Genomic DNA, 12803 nt, shown 5'->3' on the forward strand with positions numbered 1-12803 from the left:
GTTGTAGTGTGGTATCAAGGCACCAGGGATGGTTTTCTGCTGCAGGACACAGCTCTGGGGTCTGAGGGCCTTAAACTACTGAGGAGCATCAGTGCCTGAAGCCTGTATGTATCCGTGTGCCTCTTGCTGCCTGTTCCCTCCCTCCTCAGGCAGGGAGAGCAGCTCTGCCAGCTCCTGGCTGCCACCAGACCCAAGCCAGCCTCCCAGGGCTGTGTGTAGTATCACATGTAGTGACTACAGCTCCCCAGCTTGTTGATCTCTGTGATGGCAGATAGAGATCTCAGTGCCGTGCATATAAGGTTCATGTTTTGCATCAGGAGAGACAGACTTAGTATGTAGGAAATAAGTCTTGCTTATATTCCTTTGCTTCAGGTCTGCCACTGGGCTATTTCAGACCTGTGCTGTGGAATTTATAGTTATTTTAATATTAGTGCTAGATAATCAAAGGCCATTAGCATGGTGTCATTGCCTGTGAATATGCCGTTCTGTTGTCAGCCTAGCATCTCCTACCTTTTGCCCAGATAGCTTTCCTGCATGGTGTTCAGGCTATTTCTGAATGCTACAGCATATGGATATATTAACTGCCTGTATGCAGTGAAACTTTGTGATCCCATATGCAGCGGGATCCCATATGCAGGCTCTGCCTAGGATTCTATCTGGTGCTGTCATTCCTCTGGGCATGTTTCTCAGGTGTTGAGAGCAGTCTAAGTGTGGATTCCTCTAAGTGTGGATATCTGTGGCTGTTACCTATGCTTAAGTCAAATTTGTCCCCAGCCCCAAAGCTGCGGAGCTGTGCAGCAGAAGGAAGCAGTTAGCTTTTGTAAAATAACCCTGCCTTGGATGGCTGTTGTTTGGTATCAGACCAGATAGAGAGATCCTACTGCCACGTGACAACCAGAGCCAGATGGTTTCAGTTACTCTGCATGAGGTAGAACATTTTGTTTCTAACTTGGGAGTTCGCATCCATATCAAACCTCTAAACCAAATTGAGCGAATTGTCAGTGCTCTCACAGCTCAAAGTGCTTCCATATGAGTACCTGATGGAACCCTTGACGTTCATTTGATTCCAGAGACTGACTGTGCTGCTAGACTGGGTGCCTTTAGGAAGCATGGCTTTTATTAGAAGCAATGGCATTTTTCAGATGTTAACTTTGAGAAGGGCCAACCTGTGTGAAGGTGGAAGATAGCTTTGTGTCCTCCTCACCAAATATGACAGGCAAGAAGATGTAATACTCTACCCATTTTTAGAAGACTCCTGTAACGACACTAATGTGATTAAAATGGGAAAAGAAACCCAACTGCAAAGCTGCTATCAGCAGTGTAGGAGTGCTAACATGTTTAACAAATTCCAAGTCCGAACAATAACAGCACAGATTTAATTTAAACTAGAGGTTTCACTAGTAAGCTTGTGCTGATTAAGAAATAAATAAATTAAATTCATCCGTCTTCCTGGAACTGTTGTAGTGGTAACACTTGACATAGCAGCTAAATGGAAGTTTGCATGCAATCTTTTCTTTGTCCATCTATAGAATTATTCCAGTTAAAATTAATCTGTACGACTCTACTGTCAAATGCTTGTAATTAAGCTCTTACCAAGAAGCTGCTGAAATGTATGTAGAATTTATTTGGTAGTTTCAGTGGGTGAGTTCTGAGACGTGAGCATGTTCATGGAAAATTTTGTGAGCTGGAAATCAAGCCAAAATGATGAAGTGAAAGATAAATGATGCCAGCTCTTGTTAAAATATTAGAGAAAACCATTTTGTGCAGGTCAGGTCTTAGGATGAATGGCTGATTTTTGTGAGGACTGAACTAATGGATTGTATGGATCTGAAGTTTACCTTTGTCACACAGTACTGTCCTAGTTAACAGAAAGGGTTTTTTTGTTTTGTTTTCTTTTTAAATTTATTTCAGCTTTTCAAATAATAGATCAGGTTTCTGCAAGATGCTGGCTGCATGGTGTCTATAAGTATTGCAGTGAGCAGCCTGGTGCTTCCATCTATATCTGGCCTCTGGTGGGAGGAAGCTGAACTCTTTGTCAAAGACGAGGGTTTCTCCGAGTAACCTGAAGTAAATCAGTGAGAGCTCTGTGTTTAACTCTTGTAAGCTCATTGAAAAGGTCCTGCAGTGTGCTTTGGGGCAGAGTGAGCTGTGTGAAATTGTGCGTGAACACCTTGTGTTGCTATGCATGATGAAATCTGATGTAGATGTGAAGTTTTACTGGTCACTCTGAGTCTAGCTCGACTGAGCCCTGGCTGTGTTTTGAAGTAGTGTAAACTTGTACCTGGAATTAGGGATTACAAGCTAGCTCAGATTTACCGTTTATACACTGGGGTTGTAAACAGCTCAAGATGATGGCAGTAGCACTGCTTTAGTCATTCAGGAAGTGGACATAGTGTTCTTTGTCATGTATTATCTATCTTCTCAACCAATACTTTTGTGTAAATGTTACATCCTTAATTTCTTTGTCCACAGAAAGCAAATGGAAAGAGTGACCTCAGTGTTTGCATCAAACCAGACAGCAAGTGTGCATTACCAGTGCTCATGACTGAAGTAGGTTATTTGCTTACATAATGAATAAAAGGGTACTCTGTCATACCTGGTTCCTCACAGAGTACTCAACGAAATTGTGAAAACTGAGACCCAGTAACTATATATGTACTAATGATGAAGTAGAGAAGCAGTCTCTGTTATTAGGGAAGAGTATTTGATATCAAACTAGAGCTAAACAGATGAAACTCTTAAATAAATAGTTTTAAAAAAAGGGGGGAGTGGAGGAGAGGATGGGGTATCGTGACGCTTTCTTGATGACAGCGTATCCCCTGTTCTGCCTATTTAACCTTTATGAAACATGGGTGAAATGAGTTAGTACAAGACTGAAATCAGCTCTATAGCTGAACCCTTCTTTTGTTGCTCAGTGTGCAGAGCTGAGTAAAGCCGAAGCTTCTGCCTGAGGCTTCTAGCTACAGCCAAGATATGGTGAAATAGCTATAACCTTTACAAGTCCCCATAGGGACCTTGTGTTTTTCCACGTCAGTTAATTTGAAAGACATCTGTCAGTGAAATTTAGCAATTTAGAAGTTATTCTGAATCAATGGAGTATGTATAATTGTCATTTCTGAGTTTGGGTGGAGAAGTGTGACAAATTGGGGCCTGAACATATTTGCAGGTTAGGAAAAAAAATATGAAAATCAGTTGTTTACACTGGTGAAATGATGGTTGTGAGTCTGGGCATCATCTGAAGATTGATCTTTACAGCATTTCAGCCTGTTGATTTTTTACGTTACTGTTTAGACCCTAAAACTTTACCAGTGACTCTACTTTCCTTCTCTTTGTTGTAAAACCCTTCTATTTCTTATGCAATTCAGATACAGTTCAGAATGAAGCCCAGACAGAACTGATACAGATTGTTTTTTCTCTTCTCATGGGATTAAAATACTCAATTTCCTTCAATAAGATTCCTTTTTTTCCTTTTAACTGAACACATTTTATCCACATTAAGTAGATTGGTAGAGAATCCAATATTCCTAGCTCCAAAAGCTGAAGCATGCTTAAGTAATTAATTAAAAACCTGCATTTTCTCTGCCTAACTGATGTAATAAAGAAAGATCAGCACATGCTGGGTTGACCACAATTTGTCAGCAATAAACTTTTATTGTTCATAATTTGGTAGTAACGAACAGTAACAAGACTTATTTTGCAACTGACTGAAAGGTCAGTGAGGAGGGGAAGGAGGTGGTGGTGCAGTTTGCTTTCCTTTCTTGTTGTTATTGCTAACATTGGGGCAGATTTGGGTTATCTTTTATTTACTGTCTAGCACAGAGCTCTTGAACCCACTCACAGCTGTTAGCCTCATTGTGAAGTGACGATCAAACAGTGACATATGGGAGCTGAGCTGAGTTGTTTCCAGTTCATGATTATATGAGTAATGGACAAATGCATCCCTGACATGGTCTTCTATTAATACAGGTAAATGTCCATGACTTCCTGTTACCACAGTCAAGCAACTTTACAAAAGCTAACTACTGCTTATCAACTTTTATCCCATATAGCATCTATATTTCTCTAGGAATTGACTTCTTGTTCTGGGAACTGGAAGACTTGTTCAGTGTGGTCTAGTGGTAGAAACTTCCCTGCGAAGCACTTTCTACCCATCATTTCTACTGACAGCCTAGCATTAAATAGACATGGAGAATAAAGGGTTTGTAAAGAAAGAGTTATGAGCCTTCCTTAAGTGTTGAGCAGGGCTAGCATCTTTGCATTAGTACAATTCACCTTTTCTGTGCTTTTTTTGAGTGGTTCTTGTCAGTAGCCAGCATGTTTTGGTCTGAGCTGCTTTTATAGCTGTATTTCCTTAAGAGTTTGAGTTCATGGCTTTGCTTTTAAGCACTACATTAGCTGAGCACTCGCACACACTCATCCTATGTGCTTTATGATGAGGGCATTGATTTAAAAATAATGCTGAATAACACTTGCTGAAGTTGAGAGTGTCTTTGAGTAGTTGTGTCTTACCCCACTCTATTTCTGAAATGCAGGTACCAGTTATTTTCAGCAGGGTTAAGCTATATCTTAATAATATGTTTCAAATGCAACAAACTTTATTTCACGTTTTATCTCAGTGCTCTTAGAACTGATGTCACACTGGACCTTGGATTAATAGGAGTTGGCCTTTTTGGCTATATCCTTCTGTGAACAGAGAATTCTGTTGTAGATTGGAAGAGAGGGAAAACTAGTACTGATTGCTGTCAGGGTTGACCCAGCTTTGTTACAAATAGACCAAGGTCACTGAAATTTGTGGACTATAATTAAATTGTTATTTATTATCATTTGAGTTTTCTCTATGTCATGCTGATACAAAGAAGAGATTTATCATGTATTATTTAATCGTATTAAAATATTTACCAAATATCTGTTATTAAAGAGATACATGATATTTACATGTAGATTTACCCACTAATATATATTGATGATGGCACTTAGAATTTTATAGTTTCAGTAGTGCTGTGCAAACATTAATTAAATGAATTCTATCCATAAATCAAATCAGTAAACAAGAACTTATTAGACTATACTATTTTACGTGCAACTGAAACAAGATTATTAAAAGCTGTTATTGCCTAAGTTTTTCCTAGTATTAGTAGAAACAGGGATTACCCTGTGTCTCAGAGCGCTTGCCAGGGCTAAGGTGCAAGGAGTATTTAATTTGCAATTGAAAACCATGCCCTGTGAGTCTTGGTTCTGGTTCTGTCCTATACATGCCACCATGGAGGTAAAAAGAGCCAAGAGGGAATAGGAAAATTAAATATTCCTAGTTAACCTTGATGGGAAGGATATCTGAGGTGTGAAAAATTTCACAAAATATTACCATCTTGAGAGATGCTTTGAATGAGCAGTAGGGCCTTGATAGAGCAGCAAGAGACCCAGGAGCACCTTATTTCTCCAGTTAGGAGACAAGTGTGAATAGCATTAGACTTGTTAGCCTTTGGTTGTGAAATATGAAAGAAGCTGTTTCACTTTTGGGATACCATTTTTTATTTGCCTGCTTTTCTTAAAGCGTTAGCTGTGATGAGTTAAATGAACTAATTAGTTAACTGGGTCAGATACTGACCAGTTTTCTGGCTGTAATGTAATTTATACCACAGAGTTGAGCAATTCTGTGCAGCCTCTACTAGCAGGAACAAGTTAAAGAAGTCTAGGGACAGGTACTTCTTCAAAGGATGTCTGAAATATAATTTCTGCTTGCTTTTCTGGGTAGGTTTTTTGTTTTTTTTGGGGGGGGTTTGCTTGATTTGCTGGTGCTCTTTTCATAGGATCCTCAACATCTATGTACAAGAACATAATGATGATTACTGAGCTTTTGCTTAAGGCTTTCAATCCAACAGTAAGTCACTAACTCCAGCTAATTTATGTTCTGGATCAATCCATACAGTCCAATGTGAGTGCTAATGTATAAGCAAGAATGTTCATCTCTAAATCCAAGTTGTATCCTGCTTTGGCTCAATTCAGCAATGCATGTGATAGAATCAGTGATGTGTTCTGTGTTTCCTGGGGAATAACGGATGAAACTCTAAAATGCATGGATCCATTCATCTGAAATAGAATGTCTCTTTTAAAAGCCTGAAATGGCTTGTACAATTCACTGATAAAACTCACAGCAAATCCACAACCTTGTTGCTGATAACTTGCACGACTGTTGCAGGCTTTCAGGATAAAGCTCTTCAGCGACAAACTTATGTGAGCACAATAAAGCATAAAAGCTTGGAGTCATTCAGTTGTAAATCAAATTCCAAACATTGCAAACTTGAAAACAAACCAATGGTGCAGTTGCTTGTAAGCACTTGGAAGCACTATGTGATAATGTAAGAACAATACTAATGAGAAATTGAGAATTATATTTCTGACATCAGAACTGACCTAGCTCAAAATGGGTAGATGTGTTCCTCTTACAGTCTCTTGAGCAAAAAAGATGCTCCCGGGACACAGCTCTGCTCATTTAGCATGGCTACCTAAGATAGGTCAGATGAATCATGCTCTGAAAGTACCTCTTTTTTTCTTCTTCTTTTATTTTATTTTATTATTTTGGTGAATCGTGTAGGGAGCTCACACAAATTCTGATTTCACATGGACAGTCTGGGCATGTAAGCATAATCCTAGTCAATCAAGAACTAGTCCTTTTCTTTCATTTACTTTCCGCATTTACCTTCTGCGTTTAGCTGACTTTACAGGGATCATATATAATGAATGCTTCAATATGAGCTTTACATTCCAGGAGTGTTAAAGCTGTGGCTAACACCTCCACCTGTCAAATTTGTCAAGATGAATTGGGTTAGGTTTATTTGGTTTATTTATTACTTGGATAGAGACAACTAAGAGGTAGTGTAGTGTACATACAGGGTGAAATGGGCCAGGAAGACCAAGTCAGAACATTCAAGCCTGGACCCTGGTTGCTGCAGCCTTCAAGGATGTTTGGAGCTTGTGTAGGTTCTACATGAGTTCCTTCTGCTGAGGTTTTTGAGTAGTTATAATGAACTAATGAGAAAGTGTGAAATCTTTGCCTGGGGCCCTAGGGACGCCATGGAACGGGTTTCATGTTGAGCAAGCTCTGGCAAAGCTTTACCCCTTTGTGCTACTTCACGGTTCTTTACCACCATTTGAATTAATCCTTTCTTATTCGTACTTTGTTCTATTTCTGTGCCTCCAGCTGCCTGAGTTTCTAGCTGGCTCTACTTGTATGTGGTCCTCATCGCTGTAGTGAGTGCCTTTGACTTCAGATTTGGCTCCCATCTGTATATTTAAAAGTAAAACGATTTCTAATGCTAATCAGAGTGAAGGAAAATGAGAGAAAGAGTTTTAAAAATTCATATTGAATATTTATAAGCATCCTCGGTGCATTTGGTGAAGCTGGGATGAAAAGGTTTCTAAAAGGTTTCTAATTTCTGCTGTGAGGCACTTTGCTGTGCTTCAACTATAATGGCAACTAAAGGAGCAGGGCCTGAGGGGCCCGTGAAGGCTCTGAACACATTTTCTTCTGCCAGGTCTAGGTTGTATAATTACTGAGCAGTAATGGGATGAAAACTCACCTGTGGAGATTTATGGCCCCTTTTAAAGTCATGAGTCGTGCTCAGGCTATGTTGAGGAGAGATGCTTTGTGTTAGTGTGCTTTATTTTTTTTAAATTGAGGGCAGATAGTTATTTTTCCTTAGAGTGGATAAAAGGTTTTTTTAGCACCAGTCTTGGTTTGTACCCCTGTGTAGCTGGCCCCGTATTTATGCAGACCCCACTATTTATGCCCCAAAGAAGATCTTCATCAGCTTACCTGGATAAGGAATTTCATTGAAACTTTCTGACAGATCCGTTTATGCTGATTTCAGTGTCAGTCAAGAAAGATGACCCTGGAGTAACTGTTATAAAACAGCCTTAGCTTTTGTTCTTCAATTATTTTGCTCAAAATAAGTTGTTACAGACTGTCTTCCCCATTGCAGACTAGGAAGAGACACCATAACAGTAGATTCAAGTAATCTGTTATTTCATATTTTATAGTAATGTGGTATCAGGGAATCACTGATAATCACTGAGAATGAGACACAAAACCCAGCAGTGTACTGCAGAGATGCTGTGTTAAACGGTGCAGCAGGACAGGCTGCATGTGCAACTATCTGTTCTGTTCTTGCTTCCTGTGTGTCCCTAAATTTGCTTGCAAAGTGTATGGGGAAATAGAACCCTAATGTGAGTAAGTACCATTTAATGGGAAAGATAAGCCTGGGAACCAAGGTTTCTCTTTAGGTTTGTGTTGTGTATGTTACTTCTTAAATCTAGAGACAAGCTGTGAGCACTGGACCTTGGCCATGTCAGGGGAAAATAGGAATCCCTCTGGTTGCTTTATCAGTATTATGTTATTTTCTAACATTAGCATTTATTGGCGCTACAAACATAAAACTCCTGGCTAGATTATGCTTCTTTTCCCCACACTGTTGTGCCTCTCCAAGGTGCTCCAGATGCTGCTGGGTCAGATAAGGGACACAGCTGGAATCTAGTCTTTATGTGGCTTCTTTTCTTTAAACCTCTGCACTGCTGTGCAGCTATCTTTATGACCTTTGTTTTCAGACAGACAATATTACATCTGATGCCACTGTGAATTGTCCAAGGCAAAGGAAATGCAGTTGGACCTTCTCTGTCAAGCAGGCAAAGTGGGATGGACACCCACTCCAAGGGAGCTGTTCTACCCTGACCTGGACCAGGTGCCTGTGAGGAATAGGACCTGTGACTGCTTTTCCTTCTTGGAGCAGATCTGCAGCTGGAGGCTCAGCAGTGTGCTGTGTCTTTTGTTTCCCCCTTGTTCCTTTCATTATTTTGTGGTACAGCCCCTGAGACCCTGTTAGTTGCAGGGTTAGAGCAGTTGTTTGCTGGCAGGCCATAGTAGAGAACAGTAGCACAGAAGTGATTCAAGCCAGGTAGAATCCTAGCTGCCTATTTGCACCCCCTTCTCTTGAGGACTACATCTAGAACAGCACGAAGTAAATTCCCTGTTTGGGAAAGATTGCATATGAAAGGAGGGGAGTGCAGGAAGACTGCATACCATGAGTTTAGCTTCTTTTTATTTCAGTAATAATTGCACCTGCACTGCCCTGTTGTGGCAGTAATTTGATAGAAGCAGAAATCTTAGCTGTTTTCCTTTCTAGATAAGCCTCTTCTATTTAAAGACTTATTTTCTTTCCTCCACTTAGTTGAACACTGAAATTTCAAAAGTAATTTTCTGTTCCTCATCCTTTTCTGGAAGGAGGTTAAGTACTTCATCACGGCAGTTGCAAAGCTGAAGAAAAGGTTGGCACAGATTGACAGATGAGGGCTTGCTCTCCTTGCCGTGCTCAATTTGTGATTCTGCTTTTGCTTGTGTCTTTTTCACCAGTAATTTTATACAAGTAATTACATTACAGAATTCCTGGGTTTCTCAGATTCTGTCTTATTTATACATTAAGGCAATAGTAAGGCCATTTTTTATCACTCTTAATGGTCCTTCTTACTTTAATTTTCAAGCGCTTTCCAGTAATTAGTAATTTTACATAATTGCTAGTTTTTGTGTGAGGGCAGGAAGCTTTGTTTCTTTCTTACTGAAAGAGCCACAAGATTGAGTGAACTATTCACCCATATTTTGTGCACAGACTGCTGCTGAAACAGAATTTTACTCAAATACAGCTCCAGCTTTACAGTGAACATACAGGAAAAGCTACTGCTGGTGGATCTTCAGGGCTTGTGATGCATGTGAACCTTTGGTTTTCATTTCATTTTGTTACCTGCAGTTTTTATGAGGTCATGCTGAACTCCTAAGCAGAATAGATATCACAGAGGCTCTAATGGCAGGAAAAGAAACTCTGCTGTGAGGTATCAGCATGCTGGCATTTGGAGTTCTGAGTCAGTATCAGGAGTCTGTCAAACATGAAGCACTGCTGTGGGTGCTTGCTGTATTCATGGATTTCATTGCAAAACTCTCATCTATGCATGCACTGTCTTGGGCACTTTGCTGGCATCTGACTTTCCCTGGCTTCCTATATTTTAAAGATTTCCTGAAAAGTTTAGAATCTTCGTGCTGCATGTTGCTATTTTTGCTGTTATTCACAGTTGATCGTGTCATGTTTAAGTTGTTGCCAAGCTTAGCAACCTTCCTGTCTATCCACCTACAGCTTCACTGAGGGAGTACAAAAACTGCAAACTGATCTGAGTTTCCCAAAGGTTATTGGGATATCTATTATTAGAGTGGTGAGGCCCTGGCACTGCTGCACAGAGAGCTGTGGGTGCCCGAGGCCAGTTTGGATGGGCAGCCTGAGCTGCTGGGGACAGCCAGCCCATGGTAGGGGTTGGGGCTGGGTGGGCTTTAAGGTGTCTTCGAACCCAAGCTGTTCTATGGTCTGTGGAAAGAGCAGAATAATCCGTTAAGTGCTTCAAGATTATCTGTGATTTTGTTCATGAACCTGTTTGTCAGCGGTTTGCAGGACAGTTTGACCCGGTACCGTGACAATTGAGGCAGGGGACCCACGGGCCCACACCCTGGGGAAGGGGAAAGGGGAAGGGGATAAAGGAGAAGGGAGATGGGCCTAGGAACAAAACAGCGGCAATGATCTGAGGAGGAAAGCTATTTTACTAAATAGATATCAGAAAGGAAAAAAATAACACAATATAATATAATATAATTGGAATTGAGGCAAATGAATCAAATAAAATGAGCAAGAGAGAGAGTGTCCGATAAACCGAAGGCCTTATGCTAACGCTGAAGGTGGATGGCTGCAACAATCACCCACTGCCGAGCTCGGTCCCGAAGGGAAGAGAGAGTCCCGTGACCGCAGACAGTTTTTATCTTTCCCTCTGAGCGTAAACACGTAAGAACGCAAAGCATCGCAAAGTCCTCTGGGGAATGTAGTTCTTCTTCTCTTCTGAGACAGGCATACCTGGAACTATCGATGATCCACGGAGCTGGAACATTAACTCCTTAACTCCCAATACTCCACATGATGTTATGATGTGGAATATCAACAATACAACAAAAATCACAAAACCATAACACTGTTGCTTTCATGTGATGCAGTCTCACAAGCTTTCTCACGTGGTTGGACTTCAACACACTGGCTATAAAAGTTTACTGTGTGGTGTATTTCCTTATTCTAGGTGGTACTAATTCTACACCAAAAATGAATGTGTCATATATCTTAAATATCCTTTCAGATATCTCCAATATTGCTGAGAGTCTTCCTTAATGGAAGAACATCAAGATCAATATTTGACTGGAATGGATCTGAGTGTTTGATACTGAGACAGGGAAAAGGAAGACAGCCTGATTTCACTTAGAGTTAGAAGGGAAAATGGACCACAGCTTTTGATGGATTATAATGGTTAGCACAGCTAGTTGTATTTCAAGCTGTAACCAATCTGATTAATACAAGGGTTTTGTTGCTGTTGTTGTTGTTTTTCTACATAATTTTGAGGTGTTATGTATCCTACAAGAAGGAAGAGCCATTTTCTGGAAAACTAGATCTGTAACAGCCTCTCCTCATAGCACCTCCCCCTACAAGGACAGGCAGAGACAGCTCGAGCTCTTCAGCCTGGAGAAAGAAAAAGCTCAGAAGGACCTTATAGAGGACTTCCAGTGCCTGAAGGGGACCTACAAGAAAGCTTGGGAGGGACTTTTTGTAAGGGCATGTAGTGACAGAATAAGGGGAAATGGCTTTAAACTGGAAGAGAGTTGATTTGGACTAGATATCAGGAAGAAATTCTTTACTGTGAGGGTGGCGAGACACTGGAACAGGTTTTCCAGTGAAGTTATGGATGTCCTCTCCCTGGAAGCATTCCAGGCCAGGCTGATGGGGCTGTAAGCAACCTGGTCTAGGGGGAGGTGGTTGGAACTGGATGATCTTGAAGGTCTCTTCCAACCCAACCCATTATATGATTCTGTGACAAATTCTGCTTCGTAAAACCTTATTATACCTTACTTCGTTACCTTATTATCCATTTGGTGAAGTTACCAGATGTAAACTTTTAAAATGTGAAACATGACCTATAAAAAGACAGGAATGGGGCCTTAAAAGGGAGAGATATGAGGGTAGGTGGGAGACTGGAGACTTCTGTGGCTGCTGCTGTGAGCTTTTTGTAGTCTTGTTTCCCCTTCAGATTCACGTATGTTATTCTTTGTGTGTATGAAGCTGATTTAAGATATTCTGGTTATTTGCCCAGAAAAGCACTCCAGATGGACCTGAAACTCAGCTTCAAGAGACCACAGTGATTTTGATGAAATCTGCTTAATCTGCAGTTAGAAAGAGGTCTTTGCATCAGAACAGAATGCTTTGATATAATTTTTTTTAAAGTTCCTTTGCGTTAGTGTATCATATACAATGGAATTTTAAAAGAAAAATGAAATGCTTTGATTATATTGACACAGACTCTTTGAAATTGCATAAAAAGAAGACTTTGCGGAAAGTTAAATCTGAGTCGTATTTGAAATGTGACCAGATTTTAAATCTTCAGTATTCCCTGTGGAACTTACATTCCCATGCTACTCCATACAAATGCCAAAGTTTGCAGAACTGCAACAGACACTGTGATAAAATTAATGGAACAGGAAATACTGTCATAGAAGGAAAACTAGAACTGTGAACTGCATATACCTGTACACAGGTATGGAGTCTTTTATGACATCAGGATCCTGCTGTCCTTGTTCATCCCAGGATTTTGCAATTATGACATTGTCTTGATTGCATTCTAACGATTCAGAAAGACACTTGTGTAACACCTTACTGATTGAGGATGTGTTGTGGTAGTTT

General features: G+C 40.4%; 1 protein-coding gene across 1 annotated transcript in view; it reads left to right on the top strand.

Annotated features, from left to right (window-relative positions):
* Window positions 1-12803, top strand: part of PCSK2 (proprotein convertase subtilisin/kexin type 2) — a 104552-nt gene that overhangs the window by 5378 nt on the left and 86371 nt on the right. The gene's annotated exons all lie outside the window — the stretch shown is intronic.

Source organism: Cyrtonyx montezumae, unplaced genomic scaffold (assembly GCF_038088225.1).
Source record: "Cyrtonyx montezumae isolate F1298 unplaced genomic scaffold, pur_monq_1.0 scaffold_24, whole genome shotgun sequence".
Classification (NCBI taxonomy): Eukaryota; Metazoa; Chordata; class Aves; order Galliformes; family Odontophoridae; genus Cyrtonyx; species Cyrtonyx montezumae.